The 26,225-nt window shown below is 38.6% G+C and overlaps 2 long non-coding RNA genes across 3 annotated transcripts; one reads left to right on the top strand and one right to left on the bottom strand.

Moving 5' to 3' along the window:
* The first annotated feature begins 720 nt into the window (after positions 1-720).
* Positions 721-19,593, top strand: LOC136257339 (uncharacterized). Of its 2 annotated transcripts, XR_010701920.1 has the most exons (4): positions 721-849; positions 13,566-13,672; positions 15,341-15,412; positions 19,315-19,593. It is a non-coding gene; the product is annotated as an uncharacterized lncRNA (long non-coding RNA). The 2 variants fall into 2 exon arrangements; XR_010701919.1 differs by lacking the exon at positions 721-849 and having other exon boundaries at positions 13,177-13,672.
* A 1,897-nt stretch (positions 19,594-21,490) lies between these two features.
* On the bottom strand, positions 21,491-22,655 carry LOC136257337 (uncharacterized). The gene is made up of 2 exons (XR_010701917.1): positions 22,538-22,655; positions 21,491-21,722 (listed from the first exon to the last, which is right to left on the bottom strand). It is a non-coding gene; the product is annotated as an uncharacterized lncRNA (long non-coding RNA).
* Between the last annotated feature and the right edge of the window lie 3,570 nt (positions 22,656-26,225).

Raw genomic sequence — 26,225 nt, 5'->3', positions numbered from 1 at the left:
TAACTGACAACTGCAGATATGCCAAGTCTCACGCATTGTGCGTGAGTCTCACTCATTTGTGTCCGAGTTTGTGTCGAATCTCACGCTCACACGCATGAAGCCATTAATCTCACGCATCGCACATTGGCTAGCTAGCTAGCTACCTCGAGGACCTTTACAGCTATCTGACCAGCCTTCTTGGTTATAAGAAAATACCTGAAGAGCTTATACACTTGTAGGTAATGGAAAATTATTGCAAAAACTAGCTATAATTTTTGAAGACCTTTTTTTTTTTTTTTTTTTTTTGCTCTCAGCCTTTGAAAGTGCATGCGTAAGTGTGAATCACTTTTAGAAAATTTGGAGTTCTTGCCTGGTTTAGGCAATCTCACTCCTAAGTAATTCTGAACCTTGGCATCTCTGCAACTGTCTTGTTGCAATGTACTGTAATTCTATGACTGTACCATACAGCTGCCATAGATCCGGAGTATGACTGTATTGTTCTTAGAGCTTTACAGTGACCAGCACTGAAGGTCTGACAGCAACATGTGCTGCTATGTGAGGCCCCATTTGTCTCAAAACTTCAAAAAACATGCCTTATTAGTAAACATCTAAGACATTTACTAAACAGCTAAGACATTTACTAAACAGCTAAGACATTTACTAAACACAGATGTCATTTACTAAACACAGATGACATTTACTATTTTTTAATTTCAATTGTGGTTTGTGTTATTCACGTGAAGCTGGTGGTTCGCTTTCGATTGTGGTTGTCATATGGCAGCCCGCTTTGAGCAAGAGTTAACTTATAGCATTGGAAGAAGAATTCAGCGTACGGGGTATAATAGTGGATAGGAGTGAAGATGTTGAAAGGTATTTCTGTATTTATTATTATTATTGTTTACTGAGCAGTCAGCCCTGCTGGTGTACTCAGGAATCACATAAACACAAATAGATTAGGTACAATAATATGATTGGAGTTTAGTCATAAATAGATCAGTATCTGCAATTTCAATTGTATCAGTTGGTAGTATGTTCCAGTCGTTTATTGTTCTTGAGAAATAGCTGTTTTGGTATGCTTGGGTGGATGAGCAGAGGTAGGTAAGATATAGTAAAGATGGTGGTATTGTCTTGTTGGTCATGTTTTTGGTAAGTAATAATGAGGAATTTGGAGTGATAACTGTTGGTAGTGTATCTTATGCAATATTTGTAACCTAGATAATTTCCGACGAACTTGTAATGTAGGCCATTTTAGCTGATCCAACATTAGAGAAACTTAACTGAATCTGCCATAGTCATTCAACACCCAGTGTGCTGCTCTGTATTTGATACTGATTAGCAAATGCCAAAATTGTTCTTCCAAGTCCGAAGTCTCGCTCCAGGTAGACTCATTGTTTCCCATCCCCCTGCACGCATCAAGGGCTGATCCAAGAACTGGGGCACAAAAAGGTGTAGGGGAGAAGAGTTATATTTTGGAAATAGCAAAATGCAAAAATGGCAGGTGTAGTGCAAATTTCTGCTTCCTCGTCTGACCATAGATATACAGACAAGTACCTGGGATTGGAATCATCTGGTTTTTCGTGCCGGATTATTGTTACCAGAAGTAGCAATATCTTCAAATTTATCACGCAGAAGGCTGGTTCTACTCTTGTAACTACTTCCTAAAACATTAATAGTTAGTTGCTTCGATAACGGTGGCTATGTATTGGCCAGCTGCATCGAGAGACACACCTACAAACTAGGCCCTACCACTAATTAACCACCCCCTTTTGCGAGGATGCCTTACCAACAACTAAGCAAAGACTCACATATTGACATTTTACAGAACGGAGTGGCTATTCGTACGGCGCTCTCGTATGAATAGTTCTTAGGCTATTTGTATGGCAGTCACGTGATTCATAATAAACGAACTAGTTCAACTATTTTTGCATTCCGGAAACTACACGTGGCCTTTGGCGCATAAGTTTGGTGGTGTGAATGTCTGGTACATTTTTGGCTAGAGCAAATTGTCGAATGCTTTGGTGGATTTTAAAATATCGTAGAGGATATTTGTGATGAAATATTGCAGAGGGTATTTGTGATGAAATATCGACATTTCAGCAAGCCAAATTCTCGGCCGAACTTGAGCAACCCTGTACGCCAGACACTCTTACGATTTTCCAGCGAGGAGGATCATTTGAATCAGCGTCGACAACACGTGCACCAAAGAAGTACTCAGAAAGGGACCATATAGATGTACAGTAGAACGAGTAAGTATTACCGGATTAGTGTCTAAATAATAGATTGTACAGTTGGCAGTCATGCACTTCTAACTCGACTTCTAGATTAGCAGCCACCCATTGTCACCACTTAAAATGAACAAACATCATTGTAAACTTTCTACTTTGCAGCAATTCATTGAACAGTCACCCTGGCTACAAGATAAGCAACAGTCCCAACTACTGTTGCAATGTACTTGACGGATTGATCACATTAAGTGTCTCACTCTCAGCTACACATAACTAGTATGACAAGAGTTAAGTGTCTCACTTCCAGCTATGTGTGAAAAGAGTTGAGTGTCTCACTCCCAGCCAGTGACGTAGCCAGGAAGAAAATTTTACCGAGGCAAAGTTGAGAGGGTCTGCTTCTAACTCAACTGATTCACAAAAACTTTCAAGCATGGGTGGTGCAGCATTTGCAGGTTGACTCTCTGGTTGGATGGAAAAAAAAACTGTTTCAGAGTGTTTTTCTACATGTCATAAGTAATGCTCCAGCTTAGTTAAGTAATACTATGCTTCAATTATTACTCAACACAAAAAACTGACTTACTCCACAAAAGATATTTTCAGTGCATGGTCAGGCCATCAATGGACTGCAATCACAGTGGAGGTTATCTGCTTTTATTGATCTGATGTGATATTTAAGTCAGAAATTATGTAGCTATCTCTTTCATGTGGTGCTCAACTATATGTGCTAAGCATGTCAAGCTAGGGAGTATGGGGGCATGCTCCTTCAAGGAAAATTTTGAAATTATACGCTTTGAAATGGCATCTAGAGGTTATATTTGTAACTGCTAATGCATGATATGCATGATCAGTTACCTCAATGCAATACCATGCAGTTGGCTCCTGGAACTCAGTTTGAAAAGTAATTTAAAGAAAATTAACATATAATATGTGAATGATTTAGACCAAGCACTGTAATAGGAGCAGTGGCTATAATCTGTACTGAACGCTCTATTAGAGTTATTACGATGACTGCTCTATTAGAGTATCTCGATCTTTTCATGCAAATTCAAGTAGCTGAAAAGTGGTCCAGCCACTGTGTCACCGTGGGCTCTGGCCCTGCTTACTATAGCCATAGATTCTATTATGAGTGGTAGTAATGCTGTCTAGTAGTAACATTTGAGTAGAAAATTCAGGGTGTCAAAACTCAGGCCTACTCAGCCTGAATTGTTGAGCTTTTTTTTACCGAGGCCGCTGCCTCGGTTGCCTCAATGGTAGCTACGCCACTGCCAGCTACACACAACCGGCTAGTATGACAAGAGTTAAGTGTCTTACTCCCAGCTACACTAGTATGGCAAGAGTTAATGCTGCTCATCAGCTCTTATGTGACCAATCTCATGACTTACAGGGCACAATCACAATCTTAAGAACTCCTCTAGACTGTATTTCAAGTTTTACTGAATGCTGTGTTATGGAAATGCTTTATAGGAGCTGCATGCATACTATCAAGTGTTGTACGCCGACTATGACCACTGGGTAGCAATCAAGCCCATGTCAGATTCCGAAGTTGCATATGTCACACAACTGATGTTTGAAATAAATCATTGCCTTTGCTAATTCTTGATCAGCATAAATTCTTCAGGTCCATCTTGGAAAGTGCAAATGCAAATTGATTACTGGGCTGTATATTTCTGTACTGATCTTTGTTCTGGCAGAGATCTAGCATCATGCCATTATGACAACAAAGTAATTCATCTTATTCTAGCTATGACATATAATATACATGCTTGTATTTTTGTACATTAGCTCTAGCTAGCTAACAGTTAACCGATATTCCTGTATTAGTTTGAGTACAACTATCTGAATATTGATTTTGTGATTATTATTATCGAGGCTACTATGCATACATAGTACAAGTGAGCATGCAGTATCATTGTACCATGCATGGAAACTCAATAAGTCAGCTGAGCTTGAATGAGCTATGTCAACAGTGGCGTATCCAGACTCTCTGGGTTGGAGCAAAAAAAAGTGGTCACAGTGAGCTGACAATGGCAGTCCTCCACCAAATATAACACTCTGCACGCATAATTTGCTACACTGCTTCTCTGAATAGTGTGACTGCTTTATTGGAGTGATTGACTGCTTTATTGGAGTGATTGACTGCTTTATTGGAGTGATTGACTGCTTTATTGGAGTGATTGACTGCTTTATTGGAGTGATTGACTGCTTTATTACAATATCTTGATCTCACATACCAAAACTCTTTGGTAGAGCATAGGCCCACCCCTGCACTGTATGTCAATCTCTGTCACTGAAGAGGCAGCTGACCATTGCTGACAAATAGCTTTTTGGAAATTTGTAGTTACACCTTAGCTACGTGATTGTACGAATAGCATGCCGATGTAAGCTATTTGTACGCGATACTATCATATAAATAGCTTTTTTGCTATTCATACAGACCGCCGTACGAGTAGCACAAGGTGATTTCATAGCTATTCGTACGTGACTGTACAAATAGCACGTGGCCTATTTGTACGTTCCCTATTCGTACGGGCCGTTGCTATTTGTACAGTCACGTACGAATAGCTATGAAATCACCTTGTGCTATTCGTACGGCAGTCCTTAGGAATAGCAAAAAAGCTATTCATACGATGGTACGTACAAATAGCTTACCTGCTATTCGTACGGTCACGTAACAGCGTAACTAGGGTGTAACTACCACTTGCCAAAAATGCTATTCGTTGGCAACGGTCAGCTGCCTCCTCAGTGACGGAGATTGATACACAGTGCGTATTTAGGGGTGGGCCTATGCCCTACAAAAGAGTTTTGGTATGTGAGATCGAGATATTGTAATAAAGTAATCAATCACTCGAATAAAGCAGTCCCATTATTTTAGAGAAGCAGTAGCAAATTATGCAGTACATTATATTTGGTGGAGGACTGCCATTGCCAGCAGGCTGTGACCTATTTTGCTCCAAGCCAGAGTTTGGATCCGCCACTGTTGACATAGCTCATTCAAGCTTAGCTGACATATTGAATTTCCATGCATGGTACAGTGACACTGCATGCTCACTTATACTGTATATGCATTGTAGTCTCGGTAAGAGCATGCATAAATTTTATAATACAATAATCATCACAAAATCAATATTCAGATAGTTGTAATATAGGAATATCAGTTAACTGTTATAGCTACAGTAACATACAAAAATACAAGCATGTATATTATAGCTACATCATAGCTAGAATGAGATGGCCATGGATTACCTTGTGGTCATAATGGCATGGTGCTAGATTTCTGCCAAAACAATGATCATTACAGGAATATACACTCCAGTAATCAATTTGCATTTGCACTTTCCAAGATGGACCTGAAGAATTCATGCTGATTAAGAATTAGCAAAGGCAACGAAAAGCACCAGTTGTGTGACATATACAACTTCAGAATCTGACATGGGATTGATTGCTACCACCTAGTGGTCGTAATCGGTGTACAACACTTGACAGTATGCATGCAGCTCCTATAAAGCAATTCCATAGCACAGCATTCAGTAAACCTTAAAATACAGTCTCGAGGAGTTCTCAGATTGTGTCCTGTAAGTCATGAGATTGGTCACATAAGAGCTGATGAGCGGCATTAATCTTGTCATACTAGTGTAGCTGGGAGTGAGACACTTAACTCTTGTGTCATACTAGTCAGTTGTGTGTAGCTGGGAGTGAGACACTTAACTCTTGTGTCATACTAGTTGGTTGTGTGTAGCTGGGAGTGAGACACCTAATGTGATCAATCCATTAAGTACATTATAGCAGTTGTACTGTTGCTTATCTTGTAGTCAGGGTGACTGCTCAATGAATTGCTGCAAAGTAGAAAGTTGAAAATGAGGTTTGTTCATCTTGAAGTGGTTAGTACAATGGGTGGCTGCTAATCTAGAAATGCATGGTTGCCAACTGTACAATCACACTAATTCGGTAATGCTTACTAGTTCTGCAACTATATGATCCCTTTCTGAGTACTTCTTTGGTGCACGTGTTGCCGACGCTGATTCAAATGATCCTCCTCACCGGAAAATCGTCAGTGTCTGCCGTACAGGTTTGCACAACTTCGGTCGAGAATTCAGCTTGCTGAAATTTGTTCGGTTACAACATACACATGTAAGCTAAAGGTCGATATTGCATCACAAAGATCCTCTGCGATACTATAAAATCCACCAAAGCATTCACTAGTCAAAGATGTACCAGCGTAGAGCAGACGTTCACACCACCAAACTTACGCGCCAAAAGCCACGTGTACTTTCCGGAATGCAAAAACCATTGAACTGGCTCGTTTATTATGGATCACATGACTGCTGTACAGATAGCCCAAGAACTATTCATACGTGACTGCTGTACGAATAGCCACTCCGTTTACAGAAACGTATTGCGAATGGCGTATTTCACTATCGTGCCTTTTTCGAAGGGGGTACGAGGATTTCCAAATCTTTGCAACACTAAAGCGCAATGCGTTCAAGTGCACGCCTATCACTGAAATTTAAAATTCCTATAACACTCCATGCGACCAGTGAAACACTAACACACGAGTATAAAATCTATCAACAAGCGACTTGGTTGAATCACAACTGTTGGTCCGGTCTAAAGGGTCTAAACCGTTGATTGGGTAAGAGGTAGGAAGTAACGTACTGGATCACGTTTTTCCGCTTTGCATTTCAGATGTGTTGCAAAGATTTGGAAATCCTAAGTAACAATGATCCAGCGAACGCGTTTGTATTGAAGTTAACGGCTCACGTGAGATGATTCCAATCCCTGGTACTTGTCTGTATATCTATGGTCTGACTGTTCAGTTGATATTATTTGGGAGAAAAGGCGGTCTGGCCACGCGAGACTAGCCATCACCATCAGCTTCACGTGGACTTTTTATAGCAGCTGTCTGTAGTGCCACTTGTACAGTAGTTTCTACGATCTCACGATTGACTGAGGCTATTCCTGCTCCAGTTGTTACCACTGCTGTGAGTCTTGATCCTGTGTTTACTACCACAGCAACTCCTGATTCAGTTGTTACCTCTGCTGCAAGTTTTGATCTAATGCTTATTGCTACTACAACAAGTCCTGATCTGGTTGTTACCTCCTCTGCAAGTTTTGATCCAGTGTTTATTACTACCACAGCAAGTCCTGATTCTGTTGTTTCCTCCTCTGTATGTTTTGATCCAGTTTTTATTACTACCACAGCAAGTCCTGATTCTGTTGTTTCCTCCTCTGTAAGTTTTGATCCAGTTTCTATTACTACCACAGCAAGTCCTGATCCTGTTGTCTCCACCTCTGCAAGTCTCTCCTGCCTTTTCAACAAGTCCTGTTCCAATTGTTACCACCTCTGCCAGATTTGGTCTGGTGTCTACTATCACAGCAAGTCCTGATCCAGTTGTTACCACCTATGCCAGTTTTGATCCTATATGTTCTATCACAGCAAGTCCTGCTCCAGTTGTCTCCAACTCAGCAAGTGATCTTGTGTCTACTACTACAGCAAGTCCTGCTTTTTCTACCTCAGGAAGTCCTGATTGTTTAGTTATTTCTACCAATGCAGTCCTTAATACTGACAGCAAGTCCTACTGCTTTGCTTCATTTACGCTCCTCACCGGTAGCAGTGGATACCTCAGCTTTGGATGCGGCAGTGGCTGAGTGCTCCTCTTCTCTTTCGACATGCCCTATTTGTAATAAGTCTTGTGCTTCCTGTTCACTCTTATGGCAACACATTAATTCTGTGCATATCTCCAGAGCTGTCTTTCCACCTGCAGCTTTTTTCACTAGTTGTAATTGTCTTAATTATTCTGTCTCCACCTGCTATTGGGCTTCTCATGAACGATACCATAAGACAGGCTGCAGATGTTTACCTAAACCTGGCCAACATTGTAATGCCCCTTTGGTTCTAGCTAATGAAATTCCATGTTTGTTTAGTCCCCAGCCTCCTTCTAGGCCTTTGCCTTTTCCTTTGGCCACCTCCATCGACTTACCTAGTGATCCTTTAGATTTAGCCTTTCTTTCAGCTTCAGCATGTTCTTTTATTGGCCCAGAATCTGGGGCTGTTTCCACACTATTGGAGGCTGTTATGGATTGTCCAGTTTCAACTGTTGTGCACATTCCTTGTAGTGTGCTGTCCAAAGTCTTGGCAATTGAGTTTCGTAATGCCACTTCTTCGCTTTGGGGGTTTGTGCATCTTTTCTTATTTACTAAGGTGGTATTACGTATGCCGCCTTTTCGTCAACGTCGCTGTCGTTTTGTTTTGGCCTCTGTGTTGTTGGATTGCCTTCACATCTGGTCTCAATCTGATGGTTTATGCATGCTGTGGAAGGCTTTACAAGATGACCTTATTGTTAGTGAGTCCAGTTTTGGTTCTCAGTCTACACCTTACAATGTTTCTCAGGCTTTATTTTGGGTACGTGAGGGCAGATACAGTAATGCCGTGCAGGCCCTAACATCCACTGGAGTAGCATATAAGAATGATGATTTGGCATTTCAAGAGCTACTTGAACGTCATCCCACATCTGACCCGCCTACTTGCCCTGCTCCTGAGTCTGCCTCCTTGACTGTTGATGAATCTGCTGTGATTAGGTGTTTGAAGGAGTTCCCCCGAGGCACTAGTCCTGGTGCTTCTGGTTTGCGTGCTCAGCATCTTCTTGATGTGATCAGTGGTCATACAACTTCATCTGCTGAAGACTGTCTTCTTGCTCTCACTAGGTTGATGAACTTCTTGTTGTCTGGCAAAGTTTCTCCTTTGCTAGCTCCATGGCTATGTGGTGCCCCTTTGATGGCTCTTCTTAAGAAGAATGGGGTGTCAAGCCAATTGCTTCAGGTGAAGTTCTTCGTCGCCTTGCCAGTCGTTTGTGCTGTCACTTGATTCGACCATTTCTCCCGATACTTTTCTTCCACATGGCCAAGTTGGAGGGCCTGGAAGGGACTACATACTGCATTGTGCTCTTTCCGAACTTGGTAGTGATGAATCGCTTGCTCCTCTGAAAATAGATATGAAAAATGCTTTTAATGAATGTAGCCATACAGCCTTTCTTGATCGTGTTTCTAAAGATTTTCCTGAAATTTCCCATTGGGTGCATTGGTGTTATAGCCAGCCTGCTGAACTACATTTTGGTCACTGACGTATTCTTGCTTCCACAGGTGTTCAACAGGGTGATCTTCTTGGCCCTGTGTTGTTCTCTTTAGTTTTGCTTCAGTTTCTTGATTCAACTTCTGCTAGTGAAAAGTGCCTCCTGAGTTTGTGGTATTTGGATGATGGTACATTTATTGGGTCCAGGTCCGCTCTTCTGGACCAAGTTTTGGCCTGCACATTATATTATCTAAATGTGAGCTTTACTGGCCTACTGGAGATTCTGGCTTTCATCAAACGCAATGACCCTATGAGCAGTGGCTTGGGGCTGTTGGGGTCTCCTGTTTGGGGACCTCCTCAATTTTTCGATTCCTTTTTGCCTACTAAACTTGACAAAACTTCCTCTATTCAGGAAAAGCTTCCTGAATCCTCAAGTAGAATTGCATTTACTTAGGAGCTGTCTCAGTGTTTGTATAATCACCCACATTTTACACTGTGTGCCTCCTTCCTCATTAGGTTGTTTTCCGTCTTTGTTTGACTCTAACCTACGCAATTGCCTTAGTAGGATTATGTGCTGTAGCATTTCTGATAGTGCTTGGTTTCAATCTACTTTTAAATTACCTTTTCGTATGGGAGGTTTGGGGTTACGTGACTCACAGCGTTCTTCTTGCCCTTCTTTTCTGGTTTTATTGAATTCAGCCCGAGTTTTGGTGTCCCATTTAATAGAAACTTTTGATGCTAATGCTGGGAGAAGACAGTCCTTGTAGAGTCATTAATTGATTCCCGGACGAATTTATATCCGGACACCTGTGGTAACCAAACAAATGGTTCCATAGCCCTGATATTTGCAGCATAGGAGGACATATACCTTGGCACTTTACATACCAAAAATCACTCCAATCTGTTGAAGCAGGTAGGAATACGAAGCCCAAATATCCGTCCGAAAAAAAACAATCGATTACCGGACAAAAACAATCTATATCCGGACAGCAGCTCATAATTCTGCAAGGAAAGAACCGATTGCCGCTAAACTCTAGTATATATAACTTTAGTCTATGTTAGTACCATGATAAAAATTTGGAGTCTGCAATGTACACCAACTGGCAGATACAGCCTGCTAAAGTTCACCTCCTCCAACAACCACTATTCCGGATACTTTATATCTAGCAACTATAAGTTACTTTAATGCATCTGCAGTCAGACCCGTTGCCAGGAGGTCCTGAAGAACCGCCTTCTTAGAGAAAAGGTCCACTATTTCAGTAAAAAAGGTTCACAATGCCAGCAAAAGATCCACAGTTTTGGTAGCTATACAAGTCCAAATTTCAGTAGAAAAGTCCACTAGCTGCAGTTTACTAAATACCACTATAAATAAGTAGCAATAGTTCTATATATATATATATATATATCAAGTTTAATTAAATCTCAAATTTAAAGCTCCGGGTAACTTATTCAGTAAATGCAAGGTCAAGATATTCTAATAGAGCAGTCAACTACTCTAATAGAACAGTCACCTGTACATTTTCTTTTAAAAGCTGCTTAATTCGTTTACAAAAACATAGTGAGATCATCTAAACTTGATTAAAATATGAAATTGAGGCAATGAGCTACTCAGACCCCCATGAATAACATTCATGCTTCAACTTCATTAATGTGCAATTTAAGCACTCTTTGGCCTGCTCCACTGCCCTAGCTTATAGAGCACTCAGGATTTCCCATCCATATTCACTGCGACACTCCGATACATTTAGACACATGCAGATGGTATAATTGCAGTAGCAGTAGAGATATTTGCCAGATGTCATCCATATAGCTGGTCTTGAGCTTGAATTTGCTGCCTAAAAACTTGTGCTATATTCATTGACTAAAATACCACAAGCTATTTTCAAAACATTTCCAGAGAAGCATGCTCTCAGATGCACCTAAAGTCTGGCTATGCCCTATGTAGTGCATTACCACTGAACTGATGAAAATGTTTATATTGATATCGTTATGTTACTTTTTCCCGCTTCCGCTGTTCTATGGGTTGTCATTTAGCTATGCAGTACAGAGCCTTGCTTATTGTCACCACAGTGTTAATTCTTCATACGTGCAATTGTTGCACTTGTCCACTAGAGCCATGCATGCACATGTTTACTGGTGCTTAGCTACTCATGGCTAAATAAGCAAGTGCATATTTTCCATTAGGCAGGTTCCAGTGATCTCAACTGCATATTAGCTATACAATTCACCCATGCAATTGAAAGGTACATGCACCCTTGGTTGAAATGTATACTATAGCTTTTAACATGAACAAATACAATTAACCATAATCTTACTAAGGAAGTTTGGCTAAGATCTAATTGTTGCAAAGTTCATATGTGATATAACAGTATAGAGTTCTCTGAACAGAGAAGTCGATTGCAAGTGCCTGACCTATTTCCACATGCATGATTGTGTAACCAAATACGTCAACCAAATAATTCTTTAGAAATGATACAAAGAACATCATTTCTATCCATCAAGAATAGATTACGTAGTACTGCCAAAGGTATTTGTGCAACAAATGCTGGACACTGCTGCAAAATGCATCTCAGTATCTCAAAGGATAATATGGCACAGAAATTCAGTGAGTGAGTAGCTATAATATAGCCTCTCCAGACCTGAGCTATCTGTATTTAGTTGACATACATATATACATGTTATCCTTACCATGTCCACACCAGAGCTCAAATTTAGGGTATACAAAGGTACCTTGTTAAATTTTTTCAGAACTTTGAATAGTATACTTTGTTAGCTGCTTGGCAAGTGTAAAAGTGAGAGTTATTTCAAACTATCCCAACAGTGTATGTAAGAATACAGGATCTGGTCCCAGATCAATTTGCTCTAATACAACAACCATACATGCATTCTAATTGGACGGTCAAGTCGTTTATACTCTACTGTATAAAACAGTAATTAGTTTCTTTTGTCATATTATCTACTAACCTCCAGCATTCAAGGGTTAGAAGTGAGACTGCTAGTTGTGGCCAAAAATACTGACTTTGGGCATAGGGAATAATCCTCTCCTTGGGCTTGTACATATTGCAAACTGATGACTTAAACTCTGATGGTTAAAAATTACAACCCTTGAAGTGTTAGCTAACTTCCCCACCCACCAGTCTTCACACTGAGAAATTAGTATACCTTCATGTTATTTTACAATTCAAACACTGGCCCACACAAGTGTTTAATTAACACCTTTCTGCTGTTGCGTGTAACCGAGGATCACACTCACCCTATAATTATGTACATTTTCCTGAATAATATTAGCTAATCATTAACTAACTAGGCCTAAGTCAAATATGCGTAAAATTTTGCCCAAACTGCTTTCAGGAATTCCCCAAATTTTAAGTTTCAGTTGCTCCCATTTTGCTATCTAAGTTAACAGAATTTCTTTGGGATATTTTAATCATGAACGCTCTTTTCGAGTTTTTCACTATGAAGTGACAGTTTGAATAGAGAGTGTTGATCTAAGGAGCCATTTACATTTGATTGCAGCTTGAATTTTCTGCTGGCTGCTCTATTAGGGAATGTTGATCTATTTACAAGGACTTGAGCTCCATTGCATGAAATATTCACCTAGTTTGTTTGTATTATGCTGACATATCACTCTAGCCTATAACGCTGGCATATATTTGACACAGGCTTATAAGTAACAGGTTTCGTAACTTTCACATCGTTTGATGCCCCACGTAAAATTACGTAACAACATTGCGTTAGAGGCGCTTTAATAAAATAATTATTAAGCACTGACTGAGACACGCGAGGACACGCTTTATCAAACCAGATACATAGAATCTAATGGGGAGAGGTAACAGCAGCCAGCTAGTGTACTGTGACTAAGGGGTCTGCCAGAATAACAGAGGTAAGTAATGTATGCAGCAGTATGTATCACATCACCACCAAGATCACTTTAATATGCCTGGTTGTAATGTTTTATGCTGCAATACCGCAATTAATGCTATGAACAGAACTCTTAACACAGACATGGTAACAATTTCCTTCACTCCAGATATATTTCAACCTGCCTTGGTCAATTATAGAGGCTCAGATTGTCCCATGCAGTTGCAGTGGTGTTGATGGTTTTGCAGCAGTGTTCGTAGTTGAAGTATTCTTTACTAGAGGAATAGCATAACTGTAGCTAATGGATAATACTGTAGCCTCTTTCCCAAGGGTCTGAAACTCACATAATCTTACAATTTCTGAAACAGTTTTTGTTACTTTCACATTGTTTGATGCACCTCTACATACCATTATGTAACAACACTACATTATAGGCACATTGATAAAGCACTGAGACACGTCAAACTCAATAGGTGACAGCAGCCAGTCTTGTGATGACTGAAGATGATGTGCAACTAATTGCTCTGCCAGGATAACAGAGGTATGTATGCATTATGTATCACATCACCTCTGTTACCTTCCATTATCCTTGAGTGTACTGTTTTAAAAATGCTATGAACAGAATTCTTAGCACAAGCATGGTGATAATTTACTTCAGGGATATTTCAACCTACTGGTGACCATCTTTTAATAGGGACCTAGTGTACGTGTTAGGCGCAATCTGTGAATTTGCGCAGTTTATAAATTTCGCTGCGCATTTTGTGAATTCATAAAATGCGCAACAATTTATAAATTGCGCATGTGTCGTGCTGCCATATGGCAAGGCGAGATGCAACACGTACAGCCTGTTGTATCGGTTGCCGACCTACTGTCGTTCCAAGTGTTGGATCACGAGATTTCCTTATGGCAGTGTATGCGAGGTGTGAATTTCACTATGAGTTTGTGAGGTATGTCAAAAGAGGGTCACAGAGAGCCGGCTATTCGAAGGGTTCTGTAGAGGAAAATATCTTGGTCCCAATCACACCTCCAAAAAGCAAAACAAAACAGTAACGGAGGAGAAGGTGCAGAAGATCATGTTTGATATCAGACCGTTTTGAATGGAGTGGAAAGAAGTGATGCTCTAATTAGCCCTGCCTTTCATTACTACAACAAAGACGTTTGTTTTGTTAAACTACCCAGAGCTGAAGTTGGAACAAACGAGGGTAAGAAACTTTGTGCCTGCCCTTCACAAAATTTTGTAATTATAGAATGAGAATGACCATCATTTAGTTGCAACAGTTGAGAAATTTTATGACATAGTAGAGCCACGTGTGCATTCAACTGAAAATGGACATGTAGACTACAAGAAAATACTTGCAGAGATATGGAAGTATAGTGAATTATGTATGCTATCATATTCTCAAGCCGCATCACAAAAATTTATAACCACTAGCCATACGTTGTGGAGATGGGTGATACCAATACTCTGTACTGAACAAGTAGCCCGGTTACCAAGTTTGTAATAATGCCAAGTTGTGAAGGACAAGTCAGGCTGGATATTAGCTGATATTTTTGCAAGAGACCAAACCTTTGTGGTCCCCATCGACCTATCAATTTATGGAGCCCACCTATCAATTTTCTGATATATTAGTTTGCAAAAAGATTGTGACACTGAGCAGTCAGTAAGTGATCTCAGAAGGAATCTGTAGGGGCATGCCTCCAGACCCCCTATAGTAAGACCATGTGTGTATTTTGTACATGGTACTCAGCTTTACAACTACCTGGAACAGACCCCCTGCTACGGGCTTGATTTCTTCACTGTTCAACGTTGCTTGGTACCTTAATTTGGCATACTGCAGTACGTATAATGAGAACACCATGGACCTACTTGAGTCCTCCTTTATGTATCTTTGCTGACAGCAGAAGGTGTTGATTTGTGGTAGCTAGCATCATGCATGTAATGGCTTCCCTCAAAAATTATTATAATTATGCACCTATTAATTGCTTCAGCAATCAGTTTGATATACATCATCGCATTGTGTCATTTGTACCATTAAGTAAACGTGTATGTGTTTGTTCATGTTGTGGTAAAATGTATCTATATTAGCTTAAATAACTTTTGATGAATAGTTGGATTTCTTGGTGAACCAGCAAATTTCTTTTCATCGTCTGTTGTATTGTACCGACAAGTTATGATGTGTCACATGAATTATAATGTTTGTTTATTTAGAATCATTGGATGACTATATTGTCAATCTTGTGGAATGATTAGTTTGGATGATGATACAACTGACATGATGAGGTCTAGTTATGCATACAAATTAATGTATGGATTCCATAGGTCAGGTGCAATACCGTATATCAATTAATTTTGGCGGTGAACTAAATTTGGCGAATTGGCGATTCGTCACTAAACCGCCAAATTTAAATTTCGTCAATATTATTTTCAAACCTTGGGTCAAGCAGTTCAGTGTTGAAGTAGGTTTTCGACAAACCTTCGTGAATACTGCTGAAACCGGTGGGTGTGGCTTACTGACTAGACTAGAACTCGTACTCGATTAGTGGGCGTGGCATCTCGTAAGCTTGCAGGCAGCAGCAGACATGAATTCGTGCGCAGCCATTGATAAATGGACAAGTATGCCTACAGACAGCAAATAATCCTGAAAGTGGGTGTGGCCACGAAAGAAATTGGAGCAAAGATATTTGAGTACAGTAGGCGTCTATGGAAGCAGGACCCGAATATTCTTTAAAGCGAGTCAGTACAGCATCGTAATTTCTCCATTCGCCAATTTTTTTTTGTGAGAGCATTTCGCCAAATTAAATTTCCGCCAACTGCAATTTTATAGCAAATCGCCAAATATTAGTTTCGCCAATATTTGTTGTCATACGGTAGTTGCTCATGGGGGAAAATGAACGGTGTTTAGGAAGACATGTGGGTCTTGCTGTTCATCAAATGGATTTGTAACTCATGTATTAGAGCATACTAAGTTATATGTGTAACACAGTATACCTGATTCCAAACACTATATGTTTGCACTAATAACTGTATCACACAGAGGTGACATTATATTATGTAGCTAACCACGTGTTGTGGGGTTACATCTAGATGCATGGGATAATGTGAGAGTGAAACTAACTACGTGTACCATTTAAGGCTGGACATTAAAGATATGATGTTGGACTTGAGTTACAATGTACCAAACCTTATGTGCTGATATGCATTTCATTACTGGTGCAGCATGTGCAGTGTTTGCATGTGCTGGACAACTGCTAGGAGAAGTAAAACATGCAGACTGGACTGTGCCCATCAATATCAGCTGATCAAAACGAATGGCTTAGCCTACCACAAATGCTGTAGTATACGCAGCGCAACACTGAGAGAAAGACAGTGCACCTTATCCAGGCCAGCTGCAGAGTACGCAAAGGAACCTTGGAGGGAGAAATAGTCGGGTAGAATGCGTCTGTATCCATGTCCCTTCAGCTAGTTAAAGGGGGAAAAGAAACCTGTCATTCCTCCCTGTGATACGTACTTGAAGCGGCCAAGAACGTAAAGGCGGTACCCATGTAATTCATAAAATGCGCAGCTCTTACGGTAGTTCACAAATTGCACAACAATTTATAAAGTCACAAAATGCGCAGCGCAATTTATAAACTGCGCAAATTCCGCACAGATTGCGCCTAACATACGTTTGTTTCACTGGGGTGTCACACAAGCACTCACTATTGGATGATCTGCGTCAAAGACAAGATTTACCTTAGCCTCTGGCTTACAGCTTTTGACCTGACTTGAATGCATCTTCCTGAAATTTTGTCTGCTGTTTTAGGCTTAATTGTTAGGTTTTCATCCCTGGCCACATCCAATGTGGCCATTTAGCATTTTTAAAAGTTAGTGTAACTAGCTATAGTAAACCAAGAAAGCTGCTGTCTGGGCCATGTGAGCCAGCTAAATATAAATCCGTACACCTTCATTGTTACTTTAAGTGTTGAAACTGTTAGGTTTATTATATCCATTTACCAAACACACCAGTCCTGTGCTTTAAACTTTCTTAATACATGCTACCTATATAATAACCAGGGGAGTAGGACAAGACCACGTGAATGCGTAATAATGTTGCACAAGTACTTAAAGTATTTCATGTGAACTGAATAGACCCTGTACAAAAAGTAGAGGAAGGGGCTTGATACATATTTTGTTCTATTTAGTTTGTTGCTTGTAATGGTGTGATTCATGATTGGAAAGATGCTGCCGTTATGGCAAGGGCTAAAAAAGGGGGGCTAGTTGTGGCCAAAAAGCTAGTTGTAAATGACTTTTGGCTAGTTGCAAATGGTGATTGGGCTAGTTCTAAAATTTAGACAAAATAGCCAGGTTTACTACAGGAAAGTATACTTACGTATTGTACCTCTTAATTCTTTTACAATTTACCACAGGGATTTGACTAAAAGTCTAAAGATACATCTTGAGATAGCCATTTTCAAAAATTTTCTATTTCATGGTCTACTCTGATTAAAAATTACCTTACTAGTTTTAATTTCTTTCTTACAGTTCACTATAAACTGAAAATCAACACATTCATCAAATCAATGCTTTCATGCACATAATTATATACATAGTTATTTTGTCCCTTCAGCTTGCTAATTATTTCCAGATCTCACTCATTCTCTAAAATCATTTCCAGGTTCAATCATGGCACACTTATGTTTCAAAATTCTAGGGGAGTATGCCCAGACCCCTAGAAACCCCTCTTTACTGCCACTTTGTCCCATGACTTTCATGTCAACAGGTAACAGTAGGCATCAATGATTACAATACAATCGTTGTTGTATGATCTATTACTTTCAACAGGTAGTATGACTATGGTTTAATAAAATATTTTTGTTAGTGCTTTGTAGTGCACGTGATCTTGTCTTACCCCTCTGATCTACAACTGTGAAAGATACATCAGTGTTCCACCGATAATCGGATCGGTATCGTATCGGAGCCGATATTGAGCTTTTAATATCGATCGGTATCGGTTACTAGGTACTCCGATACCGATCAATGACTACTCGCGCCAATCGTCATCACCATAACTATCATCATAAATGCTATGCTAGCAAAACGTGAGGTACAACAAACTGGAAATAGTGTTGAGCATTATTCTAGCATAAAAGGTGCTGGAATTGCTTTGTTAAACATTGAGCAACTGCTACTTACTATGTTTGCATGAAAAAGATCGAAATACTCTAATAGAACAGTCACCGCACAAATCTAATAGTGCAGTCACACATAGCTAACTTGAGAGGCGTGCAAAGTGTATGGCAATTATCGGTATCGGTGAGAATTTACTGCTTGGTATCGGTATCGGATCGGTAGGTATTTTTCTGTATCGGTGGAACCCTAATTGAAATCACAGTGAAATTGTTATAGAGCTTTGAAACATTTTAAGTTTTTCTATCTCGTAAGTTTTAATATTTATTTATAGGTAACTGTGAGTTTTAACACCTCTTCCCATCTCCCACTGTAGTGATATTTTGTAGTCTTGACTGTTGACTGTGAGTTAGACCACAATCACAGATTGAGATTGACTTAGTAAGTGATACGTGATACCCCTAGTGTTTTGTTTTATAAGCCTAGCACTACAATTAAACAGGTGATTCTGAAGTCACAGTCTAACCCCCCTCCACCATACTCCAAATAACCCACACCCTGTTTGCCCATTGTAATCTATAACATCTGGGTTTTGCACCACTAGCAACTGTAGCAGGCTATCTATCATTGTTACCAAACAACCAACAACATACTTAGTAACCATAGATACAAGACAATAACCATGTGTAAGTCCAGGAGCACGACTACCTGAAAACTTACATTCATAAGTGAATAGAATAATAAAGACTAAATACAACAATGGAGAGTGAGGGCTAGCAACAAGAAATCAAAATGTAAAAATTTTGAACCATCCAGCACCAAGATGATTCAGGGAAAAACCCACTGGGTTTTACCCACATACGCATGTTACGCACATCAGTAATGTCATCAGTAATGACTGAGTTTCTTTCTGTAGCTATGTATGTGTTCACTTCTTCATTTTGATGACAGTAGTGACTTTCCATGTAGAATTCTGCTGTTCTCCTAATACAAATGTCATTTTGCAAAGTTCTTTTAGACATACTCTGTAAAATGAAATACAATAGTAATTGTTTTGTTTGTTTTTGTTAATGCAGGTAGCAATGATGTCATCGTCTAATTGTGGGTCAGTCATGACTACTCGCACAGCAGATGAAATTGGCCAGTATCTCCTTATATTGTACATAGAACTCTATCATCAAGGGTGACTTTTTTTGCTGAAGAGCTGCAGCATTTGCAATAGTGTGATGTTAGACTGTGGTACATCGCTCAATAACTTTTTGTTCCAAGTTTTATGTACATGCTGTAGCTGATCATATTATTGTTGTTTAAATATCACATCTTTTTGTTTACAAATAACTAACCCTTTGTTATCACATCTTTATAGTAGATCCGATATTACCGTAACTTCTTTCTGTAACAGAACATGTACAGTATGTTACCTCTATTACATTCAGATGGTAGCCCTAATAATTTATGAATGGAATGTGGCTTATTCGTAGTAATGCTTCACCTGCTAAAACACCCTGAAGCTTTTATTTCAAATGTCCTATGTGGTCTGACAATTTCACTGTTTTATATGTACTAGGAAACACACCATTTGGTCTCCTTTTCTGAATTTGGAACCAAACCATTATGTCTTTATTTATTATACTGGACAGTCTGTAATTATTGATGCATCCAGTGGGGGGAGGGGGAATGCATAATCAATAGAGACACTAACAATAATGTTCATGTAAGTTTAGACAGTTCAAGAGTGTCATTATCTACAACTTCATAATTATCATTTGTACACTCAGTCAGATTGTTATCACCAGAAACTTGTCGCTTCTCCAACAGAGGGGACATTACTTGTTCTAAGTACGATTTCACCATTAAGTATTATTCATAACCTTTCCGTAGTTGACTCTCCAACAAACCCCATACATATTCACTGTACACAGAATCACAACTGCACTTTACCTTTGATTTAAACCCCTGGGTTACCACACATGAATTGGATCACTTCATCTGAAGCCTATACGTACTTAATGTCCCTAGCAGTGCAAAACACGCTGTGCTGTACATGATACGAAAGCAATGGATTTTTAAACAACATTTCAGTCTAATAAATAGAGTAGTTACAGTTGTACAGGAGCAGCTTTACATAGTGATAGCATGTTTCAAGCCTTTAGTGAAAGGGGAAAGGGTCCTGATGTAGGGAAAGAGAATAGTGCACGTGCTGAATTGTCGCTGTTCAATATAGTGCAGACCAGCTAAATAAATTACTACACACTTGGACACGCTGACATGGTCCACATTCTGTGGGTATGCCTTACAATGACAGTGTACAGGACAAAGTTCTTGTAAACAATTTCAATTTAGTACATACTGTAACAGTATAGTTGGTATTTTGAAGGCACACACATGTTGCTGTACCTTAATTTGTTTGCTACTGATTATGGAGGATGATTTGATGCCTACTAACTGAGGCGATTCACTTGGTTTGTCTTTTAACTCAGACTCTACTGATTGTGTGCAGTGTAACACCATTTTGCAGTAAATGTACTTGAAATTTAACTGTTAGACTGGAGTGATTCAATTATATCTAATCACGAGCAAGAGTTGAACTTGCACACGCTGGATAACAAATGGCAGAAATGATAACCCTCTTGAGTTTACTTAATATTGGGACAGTCTGTACTAATATATTGCAGGTCCCTATGGTGAATGGGTGAATCCCCAAATTCCCTGTATCCCACCAGTCCCAACATAAGCAGCCCATTGTGTTTATGTTATGAAGTAACAGCTGCTTGTGCCTAATTGTATAAAATAACAAAGGTTATCTGCACGCACAACATGGGGCAGGGTACAAAACCTTGCACGAGACTGTACTATCAGCAAAGATTGCAAATGTCAATATTTCTGTATTAACTAATTTAATGAAATATTAAAAACTAATTTAAGGTGTTTAATCAAGCAATACAGCTACTCAACCTATACAACACTGTGCATGACAATAAATTGATTTCAGTGGCTGCTTTGAACTTCAGTAATGGTGGAGTAATATACCGTATTTCTATATTTATAAACCGTTAAAAATATTTCGTCGAAGCTAGCATCCGACGAAAATTTATTGTGCGAAATTTTTTTACCAACGTAATATTCGAGAAGTTGAAGGAATTCGGTTAACTGCTTTCTGGCCACCTGGATCGAGGTTGCTGCGGTCTTTTAAAAACAAAGGCCTCCCTCATCCTAGGAGAGAAGGGAGCTGCTGGTCTATTTCGCCGCACATTGGTAATGATGCCATCTGATTCCGTGATAGACAACTAGCTACTACAGGACACATTAAATGGAGTATATATGCACAAATATGCAAGTTGATGAAATGAGCTTCTAGCTAGAGCCATTTCACTCCAGTCCATTGCTTGACTTGTGACAAACAACTTCCGAATCTGGGGTGTAGCCTCCATGGCCGGAACGGAGATGCCACGATTCAGTTTTGCTGCTTGTCATTCTGCTTCTCCTGTATACAAAAAAGGCCGGTATAGAATTAATAAAGTTACGTCATTCACTGTTAAAAATTTTTCGTCGCTTGAGGACACAAGTGAAAATTTTTTAACACGAAAATTTAACTCGTTAAAATTTCTCGCAGCTTATATTTATAGAAATACGCTATAACATACCTGTAGAATGGCATGACCCACACACTATAGCTAACTGTCACAAATGAAAGGCATGCAGACAGCGCTGCACAGATGATTAGGTATGCAGATATTTAACAAAATTTTACAGATACAACAGGAAGTAGACGAAAGAAAAATTTGAAGAATTCACAATATTATTAATCAGCTTTGACAAAATAAAATTTGACGAAAAGCAAAAAATAACAGGTCTAAACACTGACTTTTGAGGTGCTTATTGGACAAATTAACAATTTGTCAAATTTTATTTTTGTAAAAATTTTTCTGTTGTAAATTTACAGTTAATATTGTTTCAGAAATTGTACTATAGCATTATCCATTAGCTACGTAGATATGCTCACAGGCAATTCTAAGGGGAAGGAGGGGGGGGGGGGGGGGGGGCGATTATGTAGGTCTAGTTCAACTACCAACACTGCAAAACCATCAACACCACTGCAACTGCATGGGACAATCTAAGCCTCTGCCCCTCTACTATAATTGACCAAGGCAAGTTGAAATATATCTGGACTAAAGGAATTATCAGCATGTCTATGTTAAGAATTCTGTTCATAGCATTGTAGCATAAAACATTGACAACCAGGCAAACAGTGGTTATCTTGGTGGTGATGTGATACATACTCATGCATACATAACTCACTTCTGTTATCCTGGCAGACCCCTTAGTAGCACGTCATCACAGGCCACTGGCTGCTGTCACCTCTCCCCAGAATCGAGGTTTGATAAAGCGTGTCAGTGTGCTTAATAATTATTATTTTATAAAAGCACCTATAGCGCAGTGTTGTTATGTAATTTTACGTAGGGCATCAAAATGATGTGAAAGTAACGAAACCCTATAAGTAACTATACCATAAAACTATGGAACATGATAGATATATCACATGCAAGGATGCTTACATGTGCACATTACACTATGATCACTACTGAGTCACAGCTAAAGAGCTACAGAAGTAAAGCTAGAGTATAATGATGCTCCTTGCATTTGAAGTGATGGAGGTTTGCTTCTTCAGAGAAATGGCAGCAGTATTTGTGAAACTAATCAGATATCATATGCTATCCACTAATTACTTAATCATACACTTTTTAGCTGCACAATGCTATAAAATATTAACACATTAGTAAAGCTGGTAACATTAATTCTAACAGTACTTACCACGAGAACTTTCACTGCCATCTTCATCATCTAGGAACAGAGATCATATTTTATAAGATTTGTATATCATGTACACCTGAAAAACTTAGATTGTTGCTGTATTAAATAAACACAAAGATCAAAGTAATCCACAAATGATTTCAGAGTTGTTCACCCTTTAGAAATCTTTGGACAGCTCATTCACTGTATGCTCTAATAGAGATGATATGTAGTGTTAAACTTTTTAAAATACTTCCAGATGGTGAACAACTTAGATTGTAGCTGTATATTAACAAACAAAAAGAGCAAAGTAATTCACAAACGATTTCAGAGTTGTTCACCCTTTTGAAAGCTTCTGACTGTTCATTCAGTGTATGCTGTAATAGAGATGATATGTAGTTTTCAACTTTTTTAAATACTTCCAGACGGTGAACAACTTAGATTGTTGCTGTATATTAATGAACAAATAGAGTAAAGTAATCCACAAACGATTTCAGAGTTGTTCACCCTTTAGAAATCTTTGGACAGCTCATTCAGTGTATGCTCTAATAGAGATGATATGTAGTGGTAAACTTTTTAAAATACTTCCAGGTGGTGAACAACTTAGATTGCTGCTGCATGCCATTAAACACAAAGAACAAAGTAATCCACAAATCATTTCAGAGTTGTTCACCCTTTAGAAATCTTTGGACAGCTCATTCAGTGTATGCTCTAATAGAGATGATATGTAGTGGTAAACTTTTTTGAATACTTCCAGATGGTGAACAACTTAGATTGCTGCTGCATGCCATTAAACACAAAGAACAAAGTAATCCACAAATGATTTTCAGAGTTGTTCACCCTTTTGAAAGCTTCGAATTTGTCATTCACTGTATGCTCTAATAGACATATGTAGTGTTAAACTTTGTAAAATACTTCCAGATGGTGAACAACTTAGATTGCTGTTGTATACCATTAAACACAAAGAACAAAGTAATCCACAAATGATTTCAGAGTTGTTCACCCTTTAGAAATCTTTGGACTAGTCATTCAGTATATGCTGTAATAGAGATGATATGTAGTGTTAAACTTTCTTAAATACTTCCAGATGGTGAACAACTTAAATCGTTGCTGTATATAAATCAACACAAAGTACAAAGTAATCCACAAATGATTTCAGAGTTGTTCACCCTTTAGAAAGCTTCAAACTGTTCATTCAGTGTATGCTCTAATAGAGATATGTAGTGTTAAACTTTTTAAAATACTCCCAGATGGTGAACAACTTAGATTGTTGCTGTGTATTAATAAACAGAGTAAAGTAATCCACAAACGATTTCAGAGTTGTTCACCCTTTAGAAATCTTTGGACAGCTCATTCAGTGTATGCTCTAATAAAGATATGTAGTGTTAAACTTTTTAAAATACTTCCAGATGGTGAACAACTTAAATTGTTGCTGTATACAAATCAACACAAAGTACAAAGTAATCCACAAATGATTTCAGAGTTGTTCACCCTTTTGAAAGCTTCAAACTGGTCATTAACTGTATGCTCTAATAGACTTATGTAGTGTTAAACTTTTTAAAATACTTCCAGATGGTGAACAACTTAGATTGTTGCTGCATTTAAATAAACACAAAGAGCAAAGTAATCCACAAATGATTTCAGAGTTGTTCACCCTTTTGAAAGCTTCTGACTGTTCATTCACTGTATGCTCTAATAAAGATATGTAGTGTTAAACTTTTTAAAATACTTCCAGATGGTGAACAACTTAGATTGTTGCCAGAGTTGGGGGTAACTAGTTACTTTTGTAACTATGTTACATAACTGATTACTTTTAAAGTAACTAGTAATATAACTAGTTACTTGCTTTGTAACTAGTAACTTGTAACTAGGAGTAATTGTTTGAAAAGTAACTAAGTTACAATAGTTACATTGTAATTACAACTAATTGTGCTTTAAAAGCAAGAACACTTCAATTTTTGTGCATATGTGCTACAGCCACATTAAGTAGACATATTCTGTTTACTGTTCTCTATGATTCAGCTTGAGTGAAAGGCGTAGCAATAATTAAAACTGAGCTGAAATAGCCACAGAATTGTTATTTTAAGTGCACATATGTATTGCATCCCTTAATGATGCATATCTGAGCAAAATTCATGTTACAAAAGCTAACAAGGCATAATTTTTACTGCAAAAGTAACTAGTAACTAGAGTACTTAGTTACCTTTTGAAAAGTAACTGTAACTGTAACTAAGTTACATGGGATGAAAGTAACATGTAACTAGTAACTAGTTACTTTTCTGAAGTAACTACCCCAACTCTGATTGTTGCTGCATATAAATAAACACAAAGTACAAAGTAATCCACAAATGATTTCAGAGTTGTTCACCCTTTTGAAAGCTTCTGACTGTTCATTCACTGTATGCTCTAATAGAGATATGTAGTGGTAAACTTTTTAAAATACTTCCAGATGGTGAACAACTTAGATTGTTGCTGCATATAAATAAACACAAAGTACAAAGTAATCCACAAATGATTTCAGAGTGTTCACCCTTTTCAAAGCTTCAAACTGGTCATTAACTGTATGCTCTAATAGACATATGAAGTGTTAAACTTTTTAAAATACTTCCAGATGGTGAACAACTTAAGATTGTTGCTGCATATAAATAAACACAAAGAACAAAGTAATCCACAAATGATTTCAGAGTTGTTCACCCTTTTGAAAGCTTCTGACTGTTCATTCACTGTATGCTCTAATAGAGATGATATGTAGTGTTAAACTTTTTAAAATATTTCCAGATGGTGAACAACTTAGATTGTTGCTGTGTATTAATAAACAAAAAGAGCAAAGTAATCCACAAATAATTTCAGGGTTGTTCACCCTTTAGAAATCTTTAGACTGGTCATTCAGTGTATGCTCTAATAGAGATGATATGTAGTGGTAAACTTTTAAAAATACTTCCAGATGGTGAACAACTTAGATTGCTGCTGCATGCCATTAAACACAAAGAACAAAGTAATCCACAAATGATTTCACCCTTTTGAAAGCTTCTGACTGTTCATTCACTGTATGCTATAATAGAGATATGTAGTGGTAAACTTTTAAAATACTTCCAAATGGTGAACAACTTAGATTGTTGCTGCATATAAATAAAGTGCAAAGTAGTCCACAAATGTTTTCAAAGTTGTTCACCCAATAGAAATCTTTGGACTGGTC

The sequence above is a fragment of the Dysidea avara genome, chromosome 6, assembly GCF_963678975.1.
Source record: "Dysidea avara chromosome 6, odDysAvar1.4, whole genome shotgun sequence".
In the NCBI taxonomy this organism is placed as follows: Eukaryota; Metazoa; Porifera; class Demospongiae; order Dictyoceratida; family Dysideidae; genus Dysidea; species Dysidea avara.
The sequence above is the reverse complement of the archived record's forward strand: the minus strand, read 5'-3'. Positions and strand labels throughout refer to the sequence as shown.